Here is a 12,022-nt window from a genome sequence, read left to right as displayed (position 1 = left end):
GAAAAAGACTAGATTGCAAAGGAAAAGCACAAGGCTCAAATTATTATATATGGAATGGTAATCAGCCAAATGCTTGATTCCATGGAGTATTTACAAAGTTGGAAATTGGTAATTTTCGGGAAAAGGGCTACGATGAAACGTGACGACCGTTATCTTTCCCTTCCACTCCGAGTTGCGCTGTATTCGTGCTTCGTAGAAGATGACCTACTGCTGATGAATACTCCGTGTTGCACCCCAAAATTTGCCCACATAATTTATTTCTAACTGGCTTAGGCTTTGCATTTCATTTACATCTTTCCATTAGGGCATCAACATAACATCATGCATCATTAATTAATAACTTTGCATTGGATCAAGGATCTCGGAAGCTAGGGTTTTATATGGTCATTGTGGGTTTCTTTCTCCTAAAGCTACGAGGTTTTCCTCTATGAAGATTCACCAAGGGCAAGAGGAATATGGGTTTTATATATGGTGTCTGCAATCATTAATTCGACTGGGATTCATCGGATTTCATGTCGATATGTTCTTATGCGCTTCAATTCTTATCTTCTTCAAGAATTCCTCAAGGCATTACTGTTGTGGTGGGTTGAAATACAAGGGCAATGGCAAAAGAGGTTGACCTGTTCATTTATTGTGGGTTAATTGAGATCTCGAGAATTAATGATTCAAGACTTGTGGTTGAAGTTTGGAAGTGAAGGTTTATTAAGTGGACCTGAGATTATTCATTAAAACTTGAAGTGGGTTTGCGTAGATAAATAAAAAGAGAGTAATCGGAAGTGCTTGGTATTCCTGTTACAAGACTAAGGCATGCATGGTTATTCATCAAAAAGATGTGCTAAGCATTGGCGCAATTCTATTCAAATTCATTCAACCACTCATTCAAGATCCGTACATTTTTCTGCTCATTATCATCCGAATTTCAAGCCTAAGTCATATGAACACCAATCACTATTCAAGTGTTTGAATCATACTATCAAATTCCAATTCATACATCCATTCAAATACCCATTACAAAAAGATCACAAAAGTTCATTACAATTATCCATTCAAGTTCCATTCAAAATCTATTACAAAAATCCAAATAGAATTACATAAAAAGTTACAATAAGAATACAATTGACCCTTCGACTTTCTTTTACAAGTTGACTCTCCTAAACCTATCACTTTTCAAAATCTTTATCACTTTCTTTCTCCATGATCAAAGCTCTAAGTCACCAATTTTTCTTCATTTCCAGAACCACACCAGTTCCACATCAACTGCATATATACCTGCACTCACAGCATCAAATAAGTCAACAACCATACACATTTCAATTGGTGTACAGACTCACAATTAAAGACAGTCCCATAGCCCTGCAACATCCGAAACAAATGTACCACATAACGACTTTAATCAACAGCCCTTTAACTTACCCTAACTGTTTTAATTTGCAGCTAACCCTCTTGTTAACCTTCAGCCCTTTTCACTAATTTAACTAACCCCACAACCGACCCTGACAGTGACAAAAGGTACCATATAATTCTGGTCCAGCGGGATTAACCGAGTATTTGCTCACAGTTTCGAACTTCATTAGCAGTCCTCCCCAATTTGAGTTAGTCTTCAATTACCCTGCAAGAAAGAATCGTATCAGACCGGAGAACGATGGATCTGTGAGTCAAATGAAGTTCGCAGCAAGTCACCCAATTCAAAGGTTCTAAACAAACCTCTCACCCTAAGATCACAGGGAGAACAACAAGATCTTATGTTAATCATTCATCTAGTATGACATCCAAGACTTCGACCGTCAAAAATATTTAACAAAAAAAGAGAGGAAAATCAGAGAAATACACATATCAGTTTTGCACCTTACAAATACAACCAGCCCCGCATATTTGTTTTAACCAATCTTCATTACAAAACCAAAATAAAACCTAAAAACTCTTCATGACAATTCACATACATATATTCTAAACCCACTGCAACATTTTTCAAACAGAACTTAACTTCCCTAACTTTCAACCCTAACTAACTAAACCAACCCATAACCGATTCAGTTACAGCCTAACCACCTATCCTAACTAATTTTCAGATCAGTTACACTCCACAACAGAATTTCAGAAGAAAAGCCAAGAAGAGACTCACCTATATATTCTGCTCCTCCTCCATTCAATCGGGGACGCCATTTTCACATCTTCAATCTTCCACTTCTCCATTCTCTCATCTTCTCCATATAACATCTTCATCATTCTTCAGTTGGTTTCTCCACCATTTTTCTCTGAGCAGAAGGTTCGAAGAGGACTCAAAAAACAAAATTCGCATAACAAAAAGGAGAGGCATAGCATAACAGAATTCACAAGAAGAAAAAGATCTCTAACAGAAACTGAACCATAAGAGAATGAGAAAGGAAAACCAAACCTGAAACTCTATATAAACAGAACTCTTCACTTCTCAATGCCCTTCACTTCCATTCATCCTTCACTCTCAATTCCCATTCAATCTTCTTCATCTCAGAATCTCCATGGTTCAACCTTGAATCTCCTTCATCACCAATATTTCAATCTTCTTCCCCAATCTTCATCTATCTTCATTCATTCAATCACCAATATTCAACCTGCAGAAAATCCAAAAAGCCAATTCTTCATCATCTCCATAATCGCTTCTTGATTCTTCATCTTCAAAGATCACTCTACCTCAATAATCGATTCGTTTCAGCAAAACTGCACCAACAAAAATGCAAACGAAGACAAATCAAAAGATAGAAGAAAACGAGCAGAGGAATGAACAGTGAATCTCACCTGAGTTCTTGAGGAATTTATCGGATTTCCTCGTCATCTCCAACGAGCTTGAAAGGTCGTCGGAGCCATGTCGAATTAGAGAGAGACGAGATTGAGACCGGAGTTTGAGTTATGGAATCGGAGAGGTGAGAGCAAGATTTGAGAACGGAATCGGTGAGGAGATGAGAGAGTTCGTTGTTTGACGGAGAAAGAGAACGTTAGTTCTCCGGCCGCCGCGTTCTGAGTCGAGAGAGGGGAAGAAGACGTGAAGGTGAAAGGTCACAAATGTTAACCCTATCCCCTTTTGTTTATTATTATAATTAGTATATTATGTTAATGTTAATTATATTAATGTCATAAAGTCTGATCATTAGGTTTAATTAGGGATTAATATCATAAGGTCTGGATTATTTGACTTTGATTAGGGATTAATCAGCAATAATAATTGGATAATAAAATTGAAGAATGGTTGAATTGGATCAAACAAAATATGAAGATGGATTGAATCTCCATTAGGCCTTCCATGAAATTGCTATTTCCACACCCCCAGGACAAGGCCCAAAACGCGTCCTAGTGTAAATCCAATGCATTTCATTTTTGCTTCTGCACCCCCCTGTGTTGTTAGATTTTTCTCCTTTTGCAAATTGTTTCTTCTCTAGTTTTTGTTTAGCAATCCAGGTTCTATTGAGATAAAAAATGTGCAAAAATATGTTTTAGATTGAATTTTGTGTTTAGGTAATTGTCATAATTTTTGTGGATTTTTGTGGTTTGATTTACTATTTTTGTTGGGCCATTTTGTTGAATATGTTCATAATGTTTCAAGTTTGATCGGTTTTGCAAATTAATTTTGTTTAATACCTTAGGAGTAGAATTTAATTGCCATCTTTTGTGTGATATCAGTAGACTCATATACCATATTGTGTGAAAAAAATAAAAGTCTAATTCTATGTTTTGGTTAGGTTTTCATTAGATTTTCTATACCCGATTTATGTACGTTCCCAAACGGATAACCGTGTGAATTTGACCTATAATTTGCTTTGCCTTTATGCAATTGACTTAGTTTCTTTTGGTACATATAAGTAGGGATGTTTAGAGGTCCTAGGACCTGGAATTGAATTTTTCAAGTCATGTTTTCTTATTTTACTCGATTTTTCTTTCTCGCATGTAAATAACTTGCTTTTGGCTAACGATTGTATCAAAACTTGTCCAAATGACCTATAATTTTGTATGAGACTTTGTGACTTGATTCCATGATTGTTTAGACACCTATTAGAGGTCATTAGCTACTGACTTCTACCATGTAAATACATCTTTCTAACTTCACTCCTAATTTGAATTCTATTAACTAGTTTTGACCTAGTTTCGTATAGTTTTGTTAGAACTTCGTTTGTTTCAAGTTAATTGACTAACATAGATTGGTATAAGGTCTTGGACCTATAAATGAACTAATTGCTACTGACTTTAAGCTTTGTTCATGTTTTCATTTGCTTTTTGTTTTGATTAATGGATGTTTGTTCGCTAATTGTTAAGTGACGATTTATGCGATACTTTGGTAACTCTTTGTGAATATTTTCGTGTAGTGCCATATGGCTTTTGTGTTTGATTTAGGACACTTATTTCCTTGATTTGCTACTGCCCTAGGGCTCTCTTCTTATCTTGTTGGAGTTGTAACTCCATTCTTCTGCCATGTTCCCTTAGACTCTTCCTTCTTTGTTAAGAGGAATTGAGATAGGTTAGGATAGTTATCCTTGACCTTAGGGCCATTAGACTTAGATTAGAATAACTTAGATTAGAGAATAGGTTAGTTCCCTTTTGTTCATTCTTTTTCTTTTCAACTTTAAAACATTAATAAATAAAGAGGCGAATCACATTAAGAAAGTGATAGAGAAATGAGTGGGATTCATTCCCTAATCTGTTTCTCAATCACTTAGTGGCATAGAAATGAGTGGGATTCATTCCCTAATCTGTTTCTCAGTCACTACTTAATGGGAGAGAAATGAGTGGGATTCATTCCCTAATCTGTTTCTCAAACATTAATTAATGGGAGAGAAGTGAGTGGGATTCATTCCCTAATCTGCTTCTCGATCATTACATAATGGGATAGAAGTGAGTGGGATTCATTCCCTAATCTGCTTCTCAATCATTATACATTTTATGTGATTCTAATCGCAAAGTCAATTCCCTTAAAAAATACCCAACCAAAAACATTCAAAACACTTAATAAAGGCTCGAATTAAAACAAAGTAATGAAGTGGTGCGAAACCTTGTATTGGGTTTTGTTTATCATGTAGTTACATAAAAAACACAAACCCAAGTTCATTTTCTTTTGCCTTGTTAGGCGCTTAAGAACAAGTTAAGTCCTTTCCAAAACTAGGCGTATAAGTCTCCAAAGGTCGAGCATCGTGGATTGTGACCTTAACCGCTGTTCAACTAAAAAACACAAAACAAATGGAAACTATGGAGCCGAACTACGGTCGTTCTGATTCCTGAAAAGGATACGTAGGCATTGGGTCGCGGGGCCTAAGCGAACACACTTGTAAATAATTCCTTCTTTTCCCCGTGTTTCTTTTTCATTCATTTGCATTTAGGTTTTAGACATTAGACACCCTTTAGATAGAAACAAACATAGGTGGATACCATCGAGTACGATGGGCGTGAGGGGTGCTAACACCTTCCCCTCGCGTAACCGACTCCCGTTCCCTGTTCTCTGGTCGAAAGACCTTGTTCTTATTCTGAGTTAGGTTTTCTGATATTCCTTTCCCTTATGGGATAAATATATTAGTGGCGACTCTGATTCCATTTTTCGCGGTAGCGACAGCTGGCGACTCTGCTGGGGATGTTGATAGACCTGTTGCTGGTCCATCCTTAGTGAGTCGATCCTAGCCTGCGTTTGTTTGTTTATTTACTGGGTGTTTATTTGTTTTTATGTCTATACCTTGTATATATGTTTACATGTTTACTTTTCTGCTTGCATATCATGTTTATTTCTGTTTGCACATCGTGCATATGGATTATATTCTGTGTTCCTTGGGGTCTTCTGTTCTGTTTTGCAGGTTGGGTGGGTTGTTCTATGAGGTAAAAGGCCCAATACCCAGGCCAGAGTTAACACATAGGATACCTAGGATAGAGTGGATAGTCATGACGCCAACAGAATGTCAGGTTCTGTTGATTGCGATCATGAGACCCACGACCAGCTGAGACTCGAATGAGATACCGTTGTTGGCATGTATTTGCAACAATGATGGTGTTTCAGGAGAGTTGCTAACGCTGGAGACCTTTTGACCTACCTTGACCTAGATTCACCTGTGAGTGGGGTGGGATATTCATGACAGGTACCGTTGGTGACTATTCTATTCTGTTGGTGACTATTGGTTCTCCTGGTATTCAAAAAGGTGTCGGACCTTTGATCTCATGACATCTGACCTACATCACTTATTCAGAGGATTGTACAGTGGTTACTCGGATTATATGGACCTTGATCCCATGCTTTTGCATTGCATAACATCATTACTTTATCCACTTCATTTGTGGGGGATTCTAAAGTCTATTTCCAAAAAAAAAAAGATGAAAAAAAGTAGAAAAGATGGAAAAGAGAAAAAAAAAGAAAAGATACTATATGCAAAAGAAAAAGAGAATAAAAGAGAAACAAAAGTTGAGGAAAAGACTTTAGGATTCCCCGTGAATGAAACATGCATTCATAATATCATGCATTTCATGGTTCTATCAGAAGCTTATGGGGGCCCTTTCCATTCAAATTCTGACTTCAACAACAAAATCTGACTTCTCACCGCTATGTGCTCGAAAGTTGGTATTGGAATGACTCCGTGAGGTTTCTGACTGATATGAGAACAAAAATGGGGATTATGAATCAATGCATGGAGGTTATTCAAGCTTTTTCTCTTTGACAAGAAGAATTGAGACAAGTTCCTTAAAGGCCAAATGCAAATGTCAATCTCACCTCAAGAGAGAAGGTCTTGTGAATCAAAATGTCAGAAATACTGTTAAGATTCCTATTCTTATTAAGGAGATTTCGCATCATGAGAACGGTCTGGAATTTGAAGTCTTCAGGCTCTTGATTATTGAAATAACAAAAAAGATTCCACCTCTTGAAGACAAGGTTGAAAGCCATGGAAGATTGTGGCTCCATTGATATAGACATCATTGGATTGTGCCTAGTGCTTGATGTCAATAGGTGCAAAGGTCATTTATTTTCTCTCTGGATAGTCTGGACATGCAAACCAAAGTGGTCTTTTGTACATATGTGGAAGTTGCTTGGGGCTCCCGATTGAGGGATAAGCAAGACATTGTCTATCTTGAGCATTGCACCATTCGCATGCTCGAATCCCTTAAAGCACTACAAATTCTTGTGCAACTTCGTCAGAATATTTTTCCATGTGATAATCAAGAGGGTTCTACGAAGACATTTCTCATTCTCAAGCTTTGGCTTCATATCATGAGTCATCTCTTCCCGAAATTTTCTTCTCAGTGACATTTGACCGTCGACAGAGAAAGAAAGAATATGAGACAGAAACAATATGGGAAACGAAGTGATGTAATTTCAGTTCCCTGTGCTCAGTTATATCTCTGATTGTTGGTATTTCAGTTGGTGTTTTGGGGTCTTCCTTACCACATATAGCTCTCCTGAGTTTGATGATCATACTAGCTTCTTCCATTTATGATGGTGATTACTGTTCTAGCATCTATATTTGGGGCTCCCGACCGAGGGATAAGCAAGACATTGTCTATCTTGAGTATTGCATCATTTGCATTGCTCGAATCCCTAAAGTAAGGCAAAAATGCACCACTCTTGTACGCCTTTGTTGGAATATTCTTCTGGGAAGTAATCTAAAGTGTGTGGAAGAAACATATGATAATGTTAAGTGGCTACCATGCTGGGGCACCTAGCCATTCAACTGAAGGTGGTAGGACATTCAAAGGCAGAATTCAAGTCCTCGTTGATTTCGGAATAACCACAATCCACTCCAAGAGGTCTTATGCACAAGTTGAAGTCTCAATGGGGTATCAAAACTGAAAAAAGTATTCAAGAGCAATAAGTCCAGACGGAGTCAAGTCTCCTCAACAAGGGCATTCATGTAGTTCTTTATTGCATTCTCATTTGTAACGTTTCATTGTTTGTTTAAGCATTTCTAGCATGTAAAAATTTGTTAATTTCCGAATGAAAATCATAATGCATTGTTTATGTTTGTCTTGAAGTAATTCATTCGTTTTCACTCATAAAAATGTTTTTGGCATTACGATACCAACCTTTACTAATCTCTTGCTTAGGCAATGAGCGGAGGGAGAATGATGATGAAAAAAATGCAAAATCCCTAATTGTGTGTTTTTGAATAAAATCCTGCTGATGATGTACAGGCATTGTTTCAATCCCCAAACACCGGAGATATAAGGGAGATAGACCCTCGTCAACCCCTTTGAGCCTGGAAGTAGGAGTTTCTTTTCTATTCAGAAAAAAAAAACCCTTAATTTTAACCCTGGGGCAGGGTAGTGTTCATTTAACTTGATCAAGTGTCCAAAACTCATAAAGGATATGTATCCAAGGATACAACAATGGGTATCCTTCAAAAGGTTGAGGACAGTCAAAACCGTAATGGTTATCCTTCACCTACCAAGAGGTCAAAAGATGACGATACCACAATGGTAACCCTTCATCAATCATGGAATGAGGCAGTCGCAATCACTTCCAACGAATCAAAGACAATGCGAGGTCACACGACTTGCTAAAAAAAAAGAAGAGAAAAATGAAAAAAAATGAAAAAAAGAAAGAAAAAAGGAAGAAAGAAAAATAGCAATAAAAAAGAAAAATAATGGTGAAAATAAAGCAAGAGCAAGGTCGTGTGACAATGAATCAAAAGATAAAAGGTGAGTGACTGCCATGTCCGAAAAACCTCATCGATTCCTCAACCATTTCAAAAATTCCTTGTGAAGGATGAGCACTCATGTTGAGTTAATTGAACTTAGGAGTGGAGAACATCACGAAGGGGGTGGGCACCAAATAATTTTGAGCCTAAAAATCCTTTGTTTCTGAAAACCGTGAACCCGGCCAAGTTACAACCCTTAAAAGTCCTAATTGAAGTAGGGTTTATTTCGAAAAATACACTCCCATGAAATAGCATTTAACTGACTCTCAATGAAGCATAACATATGTCTATGTTGGTATTGTATGCTCACTTTATCTTTCAATCACAAGAGGTGGCCACCTCATTGCATAAAAAGTTTTAAACTTCAAGACTAGCATAGGCTTTGCATTAGAATTGTCATTCTTAGAATTAACATTCTTTTGCATACAAAACATTTGCTTAAACATCAAGGAAATTTCTATGATGAGAATCCATGAAGAGATTGATCATGTCAGAGTAAAAGAGACTTGAAAACTCCGTAGAGTAAAAAGAAATCATTCCAGAGACTAAGAGTTTGAAGACTCCATTGAGCATGATAAAGGTGCTTCCACAGTTTGGTTGACTTCGAAGAAAGTAGACTTGAGGATCATGATAAGATATACATAATCAGGGGCAGTCACGACGAGGAATCTCTCTCGTGAGTTCATCCTATCTGGGGCAAGCAAGTCAAGGTTTGACATCTCAAATTCGACCAATCAGGGTTAATCAAGTCGAGGAATCTCTCTCTTGATTTCAATCAATCTGAAGTAGTGACGTCGAGGAGTCTCTCAAGCTCACTCAATCTGGGGCAGTTACGTCGAGATTCGACAAATCTCTTCAAGGATCCGTGAATCAAGAGAAGGAATATTTCAAACGCTTGAATATGCTAGGGGCAGAACTTTCTCAAGTAATTGTGGTGTAAGGATCCTTTCGAGGCAAATGTCTTCGTTAAATCATATATCTCCACAAGTCAGGTAGCCTGGGGCATACTCTTTTGGTTTGTATTGAAGAAATCGCCATTAACCTGTAAGGTGCGGTTGGCCATCACATAATGGAGAGGTATCACAATGCTTTTCCCCAACAAGTTACTCTCTCCCCAAGCATAGGAGTTTATTTCTCCTGAGAGTTGATTCCATTCCTCAAGTCTAGGAGTTTATTTCTCCTGGAAAAGTCACTCCCCGAGCATAGGAGTTTATTTCTCCCAAGAATTATTTTCCTCCCCAAATAGGAGTTTATGTCTCCTCGGAGTTGTTCCAATTCTCCCAACCGTGATTCCTTATCTGGATTTCTAATCCCCACCATGGTGAATTGAGGGAATCTCCTCAAACTAAAAATTATTCAAGCAATGGCACATGGTGAGAAGTCAGAAATTATTCTTCAAGCCAACAATCATAAGTATATCTTGCAAGTCAAAGTCCAATGTCTATTGGCACCCCCACAGAGTTCTTAACACTAAGGGGATTCTCCCTGGTGTTTACCTCTCCTGAGGTCAGAGACAAAGCTCGATCTACAAGTCAGCGGAATATTCTCTAAAGGGCCCTCGTTATCTCTGCATATAGTAATCATTGCATTCACATTGCATCTATAAAAACGCGTAGCATTTCCATGAATATGGAGCATTACGCTATGAGAAAAATCAAGCATGCACCAATGCATAAGCCAAACGGGCATGTGCTCCAAAGGTACCAGGTAATATATTCCCAGAAGAAGTCCCACTTTCTCTCTCTCGTGTGGACTGGATACGAAATCTTTCTTCACAAAGATCATTATTTCTTTGGTGATTTCCCGTTTGCTGAGCTCAATCATTTAGATAACTCATACTTTGTGTGTGGCATTTCGAATGATTGTCACTCTTGTAGAATTACACCCCGCTTTTCGGCCTGAAGGGACTTTGTAGTTCTTATGTTTCATAAATAACAATACTTCAGCCAAGTCCAATGATTATTGGCATACTCTTTCAGATCTCGAGTCACCTTTCGGCTGTGTCTCTTTTCGAAGTCTAACTGAGGTTAGCAAATTAGGATCGGATTCCCCTTCGGCTGGTTTCATCCTTTATCGAGTCACCCTTCGGCTGTGTCTCTTTTTGAAGTCTAACCGAGGTTAGCAAATTAGGATCGGATTCCCCTTCGGCTGGCTTCATCCTTTATCGAGTCACCCTTCGGCTGTGTCTCTTTTTGAAGTCTAACTAAGGTTAGCAAATTAGGATCGGATTCCCCTTCGGCTGGTTTCACCCTTTATCGAGTCACCCTTCGGCTGTGTCTCTTTTTCAAAGCCTAACTAAGGTTAGCAATCTTCTTCAAAGTCTAACTAAGGTTAGCAATCTTCTTCAAAGTCTAACTAAGGTTAGCAATCTTCTTCAAAGTCTAACTAAGGTTAGCAATCTTCTTCAAAGTCTAACTAAGGTTAGCAATCTTCTTCAAAGTCTAACTAAGGTTAGCAATCTTCTTCAAAGTCTAACTAAGGTTAGCAATCTTCTTCAAAGTCTAACTAAGGTTAGCAATCTTCTTCAAAGTCTAACTAAGGTTAGCAATCTTCTTCAAAGTCTAACTAAGGTTAGCAATCTTCTTCAAAGTCTAACTAAGGTTAGCAATCCTTTTCAAAGTCTAACTAAGGTTAGCAATTTGGTTGAGTCGTCCAAGGATGGTTCTTCCTTGTGGAGTCACGCTACGGTTGTGTCTTCTTTTCAAAGTCTAACTAAGGTTAGCAATTTGGTTGAGTCGTCTAAGGATGGTTCTTCCTTGTGGAGTCACGCTACGGTTGTGTCTTCTTTTCAAAGTCTAACTAAGGTTAGCAATTTGGTTGAGTCGTCTAAGGATGGTTCTTCCTTGTGGAGTCACGCTACGGTTGTGTCTTCTTTTCAAAGTCTAACTAAGGTTAGCAATTTGGTTGAGTCGTCTAAGGATGGTTCTTCCTTGCGGAGTCACGCTACGGTGGTGTCGCCTCTTCTTCAAGTCTAACTACGGTTAGCACTCTCCTTTTCAAGTCTATCTAAGGATAGCAATCTTTTCAAAGTCTAACTAAGGTTAGCAACTTGTTTGGTCCGCCTTTGGCTGGTATCTCTTGATAACATTCAACACTCTTTGCTTAACCACAGAATGCAAATTTTGATGGTACTTTTGGGTATTCAATCCACTTTCACCTCTAATGTCTAGAACTTGTGTCGTTCGTACATTCAGGTCCAAGCAGATTGAATAGGGGCAGCTGTTGCACCCCAAAATTTGCCCACATAATTTATTTCTAACTGGCTTAGGCTTTGCATTTCATTTACATCTTTCCATTAGGGCATCAACATAACATCATGCATCATTAATTAATAACTTTGCATTGGATCAAGGATCTCGGAAGCTAGGGTTTTATATGGTCATTGTGGG

At 38.1% G+C, this 12,022-nt stretch overlaps 1 long non-coding RNA gene across 1 annotated transcript; it reads right to left on the bottom strand.

Moving 5' to 3' along the window:
* Window positions 1-1,992: 1,992 nt before the first annotated feature.
* Window positions 1,993-3,068, bottom strand: LOC131611246 (uncharacterized). Its single transcript, XR_009286803.1, has 3 exons — window positions 2,776-3,068; window positions 2,396-2,697; window positions 1,993-2,255 (listed from the first exon to the last, which is right to left on the bottom strand). It is a non-coding gene; the product is annotated as an uncharacterized LOC131611246 (long non-coding RNA).
* Window positions 3,069-12,022: the final 8,954 nt, after the last annotated feature.

This window comes from Vicia villosa, linkage group LG6, assembly GCF_029867415.1.
Source record: "Vicia villosa cultivar HV-30 ecotype Madison, WI linkage group LG6, Vvil1.0, whole genome shotgun sequence".
Lineage (NCBI taxonomy): Eukaryota > Viridiplantae > Streptophyta > Magnoliopsida > Fabales > Fabaceae > Vicia > Vicia villosa.
This window is presented reverse-complemented; position numbering and strand designations above follow the sequence as displayed.